Source organism: Schistocerca piceifrons, chromosome 3, assembly GCF_021461385.2.
Source record: "Schistocerca piceifrons isolate TAMUIC-IGC-003096 chromosome 3, iqSchPice1.1, whole genome shotgun sequence".
Lineage (NCBI taxonomy): Eukaryota > Metazoa > Arthropoda > Insecta > Orthoptera > Acrididae > Schistocerca > Schistocerca piceifrons.
In genome coordinates this window covers 847,005,108-847,012,969 of record NC_060140.1, presented here as the reverse complement: position 1 = coordinate 847,012,969, position 7,862 = coordinate 847,005,108, and the positions used below count along the sequence as shown (strand labels likewise).

The following is a 7,862-nucleotide window of genomic DNA, read 5'->3' as shown; positions in this document are numbered from 1 at the left end:
CCAGACACCTGATTGTAATTAATACTTTCACTGCCTTCAGTGTCCGCCCTGGTAGCTGAGTGGTCAGCGTGACGGACTGTCAATCCCAAGGGCCCGGGTTCGATTCCCGGCTGGGTCGGAAATTTTCTCCGCTCAGGGACTGGGTGTTGTGTTGTCCTAATCATCATCATTTCATCCCCATCGACGCGCAGGTCGCCGAAGTGGCGTCAAATCGAAAGACCTGCACCAGGCGAACGGTCTACCCGACGGGAGGCCCTAGCCACACGACATTTCCATTTATACTGGCTTCAGTATTCAATAGTGCGGTGAAATCCCTGCAGTACGCTTTTGCATCACACATTAGTCGCTCAGAAAAATTACCCCGTGTTTAAATTACAAATTTTCACCACTCTTGTTTGTAATTAGAATACTATTTCAGCTGAGAACGAGAGCATTTTATGCTTTCCGTCAGGTCGCCTAAAAAGGAAGCGGTAGTGCTGGAGTTTTGCCGAATGTTATTTCATTCTGTTTAAAAATTAAATGACATTCGAAACTATATCGTTTCTTTGCCCGTCCCTTTTTATGTCTGAACTGCAACTGCTCACATCATTGCAGGTTTATTGGATTGCTGGTTGGCCAGTGTTGCCCAAGTTCAATGCGCCGGTAAAGCCGTTGTCCCGCACATTATCGCTCAATAGCCTGTGTGTGCGTGTAATACAGCGTAAAACTTATCTTTGTGATCGTACTTGACTGTACTGGTCACAACATGGCTTCCGCTCCACGTGAGACGAAATCCAATGAGATTCAAGCAAACGCGGAAGAATACATGGAGTAATGTTTACATCAGGTTTATTGTTGTGATGAATAGAGTACGAGCGGCGTTTGAAAAGTCCGTGCAAAGTGTGAGAGATGGCACCACCGGCGCGTATCGAGGTCATGTTTAGTTAGTAGCATCTTTGGAAAGACCGCACACCAAGTTTCATCCATATTGGTCTATTTCTTTGTGTTTGGCATTCGTGTAAATCAATCAAAAAATGGACGAAAAAGAATTTCGTGTAGTGATTAAACGTTACTTTATGAAAGACTAAACGCCTCAGGAGACTAAAGAGAAGCTTGATAAACATTATGGTGACTCTGCATCTTCGATTAGAACAATTTATAAGTGGTTTCAAAATTTACGGAGTGGCCATATGGGCATAAGTGATTCTGAACGTTCTGGACGCCCTGTGGAGGTTACGACTCCAGAAATCCTTTATAAAATCCATGATACGGTGATGGATGTCAAGAGTTAAGGGGCGTGAGATTGCTAGTGCTGTGGGAATCTTGAGTGAATGGATACATAATATTTTGCATAAGCATTTGGACATGAGAAAGCTTTCCGCAAGATTGGTTCTGCGATTGCTCACGCTTGACCAAAAGCGGAATCGTGTGAAGTGTTGCGAGGATGGTTTGCAGCTGTTCAGGAAGAATCAGCAGGACTTTAAGCGTCATTTCGTCTCTGTGGATGAAACATGGATGCATTACTATACTCCTGAGACGAAAGAACAATCTAAACAATGGGTTACCAAGGAAGAATCTGCACCAAAAAAGGTGAAGACCATTCCTTGGGCCGAAAAGGTTATGGCGACTGTCTTTTGGGATTCGCAAGGGATAATCCTCATCGACTATCTGGAAAAGGGTAAAACTATTATAGGTGGATATTATTCATCGTTATTGGACCGTTTGAAAACCGAGCTGCATGAAAAATGCCGACGATTGGACCGCAAAAAAGTCCTTTTCCATCACGAAAATGCACCAGCTCACTCCTCAGCAGCTGTGGTTGCAAAATTAATGGAAATAGGATTCCAACTCGTTTCACATCCTTGGCTCCCTCGGACTTATATTTGTTCCCCAATTTGAAGAAATGGGTGGCGGGACAAAAATTGAATTCAAACGAGGAGGTGATTGTAGCAACTAATAGCTGTTTTGCAGACTTGGACAATTCGTATTATTCGGAAGGGATCAACAAATTAGAACAGCGTTGGACAAAGTGTATAAGTCTAAAGGGAGACTATGTTGAAAAATAAAAAAGGTTTACCCCAAACACGTAAGTAGTTTTTATTTTTGCACGGACTTTTCAAGCGACCCTCGTATAGTTCACAGATTGACAGCTGACCCTCAACGTAAGCAAATGTAATGCAGCGCTAGTGAAGGGACGAAAAGATGGGACTGCGAGACAGGATATCAGTCACGACCTTCTCGCATCTAGGAAATCAACCCAGAGTGGTTTAAGGTGCAAATTAAATGAATAAATTTGATCGTAGAGAAGGCAGATGGCAGACTGAGGTTGATTAGAAGAAGCAGAATGAAGTGTAATACACTCATGGAAGAGATTGCTTCCGATATACTCGCTCCAGCAATTTTTGAGTATTGTTTGCCCGTCTGGGACCCTTGCTAGGTTGGTTTCCGTAGCATTGACAGAAGAGAACGCAGAAGTTGATTCGCTGCGACTTTGTTAGGTCAGCGAAATGCTCAACAACCTGTAGTGGAAGACTTCACTTGAAAGATGTTGCGCTTCGCGAGTAGCCTTACCTACAAACTTTCGAGAACTCACTATCGAAAAGGAGTCAAGAAACAAAGCACTTCCTCCAACGCACGTCCCTCGTAAAGAATACGACGATAAAACTGGATAACTTCGGACTGACACAGAAGGGTACCAACGTTTTTTCTTCCTGTGTACCATCCAAGATCGCGAAAGGTGGCTGCCCTATTCGCTATGGTAATTCTGAGTATGTCGTGGTCCATAAATGTGAGTTAATTTGTAAATTTGATAAATGTTTTCGAGCTTTGTAATACCGCTTTAACAATGCCTTTGTAATTACACTGATAAGCCAAAACATTGTGACCTCTGCCCACTCCGACGTTGGATGCTGTCTGGTGGCGTTGCGGTAACTAAAGTATGTAAGCAGGGCAGTCACGGATGGGGAATGACCCTTGCGGACATGTGGGCTGCAAATGGGGAAATACATTGAGGTAAGCGACTTTGATAAAGGGCAGGTTATTATTACGCAGACCATGGGCGTACCCAGCGAGGGCCAGGGGGGGGGTGGGGGGGTGGAGAGCTGCCCCCCCCCCTCCCCCCAGAAGATATTCGAAATCGTTCGCGCAGATCCGGGAGTAATTTTTTCGTCTTCGGCACGTTACTGTCGGCAGGGAAGTTTATAGAAATGATAAATTTAGCGATAAGCAATCCGCTCTGCTATTCGCAGGCATGTTACGTCGCCAAGGAACAGCGTATTCGCTTGTAGGCAGTAAGGGATCATGACTATGTGAAGTTTATAACGAACAACATCGTTTCTCCTACCATATTTAAATGTAAAATACTTTTTTGCTCCTAAACTATTAATTTTTTAGCTACAGCTGACGCTAACTGTAGATTAATAGCAGTTGACGTGCAGGTTATGACAAGCAGTAGATGGCGAGACATTTAGTGCAAGTGATTTATAAAATAATTTTTAGAACGTTTCACAAAACTGGCCATCACCGAAAAAACTACCGGGCACTTCAGTAAAAGCCCCATTAGGGCTGCCTGAAGCCCTTGCTCACTTGCGTAATTTAATGAGTCCATTTTCTGGATTGTTACTAAGTGACGAAGCAAGATCATTTACCAAGAAATTATCGGCGGCTAGAGTGCTAGTGGAACGCACGTTCGGATTTTTGACGAGCAAGTTGCATATTTTCCCAAAGAAAAAAAACTCCTTTAGAACACCAAGATATTGTTATTCAGTGCATCTCCTTCTTTCATAACATGTTAATCGATAAAGGTAGACCCAAAATCTCCCTTCAGTTGAGTTTTTACTACGACATAATCGAAAACAGTGCTTTGAAGCATGCTTTCAGAAGAAAACAGTGGAGCTTCAAGAAGGATGAGGAGCGGAGGAGAGGTGTTCAAAACCTGTTAACTGTCATTATTGCAAATTTACATCAAGAATCGTTTATTGAATACTGTAACTACTGGGGCTATCATTTCTTTATTAAAATGATAAAATTTGTACGTAACTCAAATATGATAATATACCAAAGTTTATGCGTTTCTTGTCTGTAGTATTTTTGGTAGTAATTTATTTTAATTTTTTGTATTTATTCAGTTCATTCCAAGCTTGGCATACCAGATCTCAGTCGTGTCAGTGTTTGTTTTTCTGATCCCACAACACGGGATGTTGACGTACGTATGGGACTTTCGATGTCCATCGCATCCAAAGTTGTATTTTTAAATAAGTGCATTCTAATATTTAAAATGTTTATTGAAAGCAGTTTTTCACTAGTTTACTGTTTCATTTAATAAGAACTTCTGCATGTTTTCTCGGATTGTACAAGTGCATTCTTGTATTTAAAATGTTTATTAAAAGCAGTTTTTCACTGGTTTACTGTTTTATTTAATAAGAAGTGCTGTATGTTGTCTCGAGTCCTTGTTTCCTGAGACTAGTATGACCTGCCCCCCTCCCCCCCCCCCCCCCCCCCCCCTTAGTTCAGATCCTGGGTACGCCCTTGACGCAGACCCTGTGAATGAGGATCTCGAAAACGGCGAAGCTGGTCGAATGTTCAAGTGCTTCTGTCGTGAGCATCTACAGATAGAGGTACAAGGACAATGGAACTACCACTAGGCACTAAATGGTTGGAGGTCCACGACTCTTCACAGAACGTGGGGTTTGGAGGCTTGTCTGCTCTGTACAGTAGGATAGATGTTGATCTGTGACATATCTGCAGAAAGAGCGTTATGCTGGTGCACGCACAATTGTTTCGTAGCACACCGTTCATCGTACATTGTTGAACACGGAGCTTTGCAGCACACCACCCCTACGTGTTCACACGTTGAGCCAACGACATCGTCAACTGCGATTGCAGTGGGCACAGGGCCATCGCGATTCGACCGTCGATCAATGGAAACGTGTCGGCTCTTCGAGGGAATCACACTTTCGATACACTAGGTCGATGGTCGTCTTCACAAACGCCGTCGTCGAGGTGAACGGCGGCTCGAAACGTGCAGCGCGACACGAACGCAGTTTGGTGGGAGCAGTATTATACTATGAGTGACATTCTCCTGCTCTTGCATGGGTAGCAGCCTAAAACCTGCTGACAGCTGCGAACCACCTGCATCCCTTCATATTTGATACTTATATGGATATGGTGTCTGTTCTTTCGGGACTTCTGTAAGAGTTCGGGGAATATGTGTGCATCCGCACAGAAGAACAGACACCATATCCTTATAAGTATATTGCTAGAACTATATACTTACATGGGTATGGGGACTGTTATTTCGGACATGTCCGAAAGAACAGACACTATATCCCTATATCCATATAAGTATATAGTTCTGGCAATACCGGCCATGACCTTCTTCTTCTGTGCGTATGCACACATATTACCCGAGCTCTTAAGGGACTTGGTAAGAATGTCTTCCACGAGTAATGAGTATGTTGGGTAGGGACAAAATGTTCAAATGGGTGTGAAATCTTATGGGACTTTACTGCTAAGCTTACACACTACTTAACCTAAATTATAGTAAGGAGAAACACACATACCCATGCCCGAGGGAAGACTCGAACCTCCGCCGGGACCAGCCGCACAGTCCATGACTGCAGCGCCTTAGACCGCTCGACTGGGTAGGGACACTACGAATGTAGTGTTTGGACATACAGGGTGTTACAAAAAGGTACGGCCAAACTTTCGGGAAACATTCCTCACACACAAATAAAGAAAAGATGTTATGTGGACATGTGTCCGGAACGCTTAATTTCCATGTCAGAGATCATTTTAGTTTCGCCAGTATGTACTGTACTTCCTGGATTCACCGCCAGTTGGCCCAATTGAAGGAAGGTAATGTTGACTTCGATGCTTGTGTTGACATGCCACTCATTGCTCTACAGTAATAGCATCAAGCACATCAGTACGTAGCATCAACAGGTTAGTGTTAATCACAAACGTAGTTTTGCAGTCTGTGCAATGTTTACAAATGCCGAGTTGGCAGATGCCCATTTGATGTATGGATTAGCACGGGGCAATAGCCGTGGCGCGGTGCGTTTGTATCGAGACAGATTTCCAGAACGAAGGTGTCCCGACAGGAAGACGTGGGAAGCAATTGATCGGCGTCTTAGGGAGCACGGAACATTACAGCCTATGACTCGCAACTGGGGAAGACCTAGAACGACGAGGACACCTGCAATGGACGAGGCAATTCTTCGTGCAGTTGACGATAACACTAATGTCAGCGTCAGAGAAGTTACTGCTGTACAAGGTAACATTGACCACGTCACTGTATGGAGAGTGCTACGGGAGAACCAATTGTTTCCGTACCATGTACAGCGTGTGCAGGCACTATCAGCAGCTGATTGGCCTCCACGGGTACACTTCTGCGAATGGTTCATCCAACAATGTGTCAATCCTCATTTCAGTGCAAATGTTCTCTTTACGGATGAGGCTTCATTCCAACGTGATCAAATTGTAAATTTTCACAATCAACATGTGTGGGCTGACGAGAATCCGCACGCAATTGTGCAATCACGTCATCAACACAGTTTTCTTTGAACGTTTGGGCAGGCACTGTTGGTGATGTCTCGACTGGGCCCCATGTTCTTCCACCTACGCTCAATGGAGCACGTTATCATGATTTCATACGGGATACTCTACCTGTGCTGCTAGAACATGTGCCTTTACAAGTACGACACAACATGTGGTTCATGCATGATGGAGCTCCTGCACATTTCAGTCGAAGTGTTCGTACCCTTCTCAACAACAGATTCGGTGACCGATGGATTGTTAAGGCGGGCCAATTCCATGGCCTCCACGCTCTCCTGACCTCAACCCCCTTGACTTTCATTTATGGGGCATTTGAAAGCTCTTGTCTACGCAACCCCGGTACCAAATGTAGAGACTCTTCGTGCTCGTATTGTGGACGGCTGTGATACAATACGCCATTCTCCAGGGCTGCATCAGCGCATCAGGGATTCCATGCGACGGAGGGTGGACGCATGTATCCTCGCTAACGGAGGACATTTTGAACATTTCCTGTAACAAAGTGTTTGAAGTCACGCTGGTACGTTCTGTTGCTGTGTGTTTCCATTGAATGATTAATGTGATTTAAAGAGAAGTAATAAAATGAGCTCTAACATGGAAAGTAAGCGTTTCCGGACACATGTCCACATAACATCTTTTCTTTCTTTGTGTGTGAGGAATGTTTCCTGAAAGTTTGGCCGTATCTTTTTGTAACACCCTGTATATGGTGAGAATGTGGGTCTCGCGGGAGGCGTGCGCGAGATAGTCCCTGCAGTCGTACTATCCTCCGTAGCCTCGGTGGCTCAGATGGATAGAGCGTCTGCCATCTAAGCAGGAGATCCCGGGTTCGAGTCCCGGTCGGGGCACACATTTTCACTTGTCTCCGTTGATGTATATCAACGCCCGTCAGCAGCTGAAGGAATTCATATAATTCTAATTTCCCTGCATACTTGATGTCTTCACGGACGGCGGTGACTTCTTTCAGCAGTATAACTGCTCGTGTTGCGGGGCCAGAACCGTGCTACAATGGTTTGAGGAGCATTATAGTGAACTTACGTTGATATCTCGGCGACCACATTCGCCTGATGTGAATCCCATGGAACCCATTTGGGTCGTTTTCGGGCGCCATCACAGCGTACTCAGATCAGCTGCCCGTTATTTACACGAATTACTTGACCAGTGCGTATACATCTGTTGCCACATACCTCCGCAAACCTACCAAAAAACTGTCGGATCCCTGATACGCAGACTCAGTGATATAGTTCTTTGCAAAGACGGAAAAACAAGCAATAAAGCATGTATTTATAATGTTTTGGCCGATCAGTGTAGACACTTTCGAACTGTGTTCAAGA

At 44.5% G+C, this 7,862-nt stretch overlaps 1 non-coding gene across 1 annotated transcript; it reads left to right on the top strand.

Moving 5' to 3' along the window:
* Nucleotides 1–7,302: 7,302 nt before the first annotated feature.
* Trnar-ucu lies at nt 7,303–7,376 on the top strand. The gene has a single exon. It is a non-coding gene; the product is annotated as a tRNA-Arg (tRNA).
* Nucleotides 7,377–7,862: the final 486 nt, after the last annotated feature.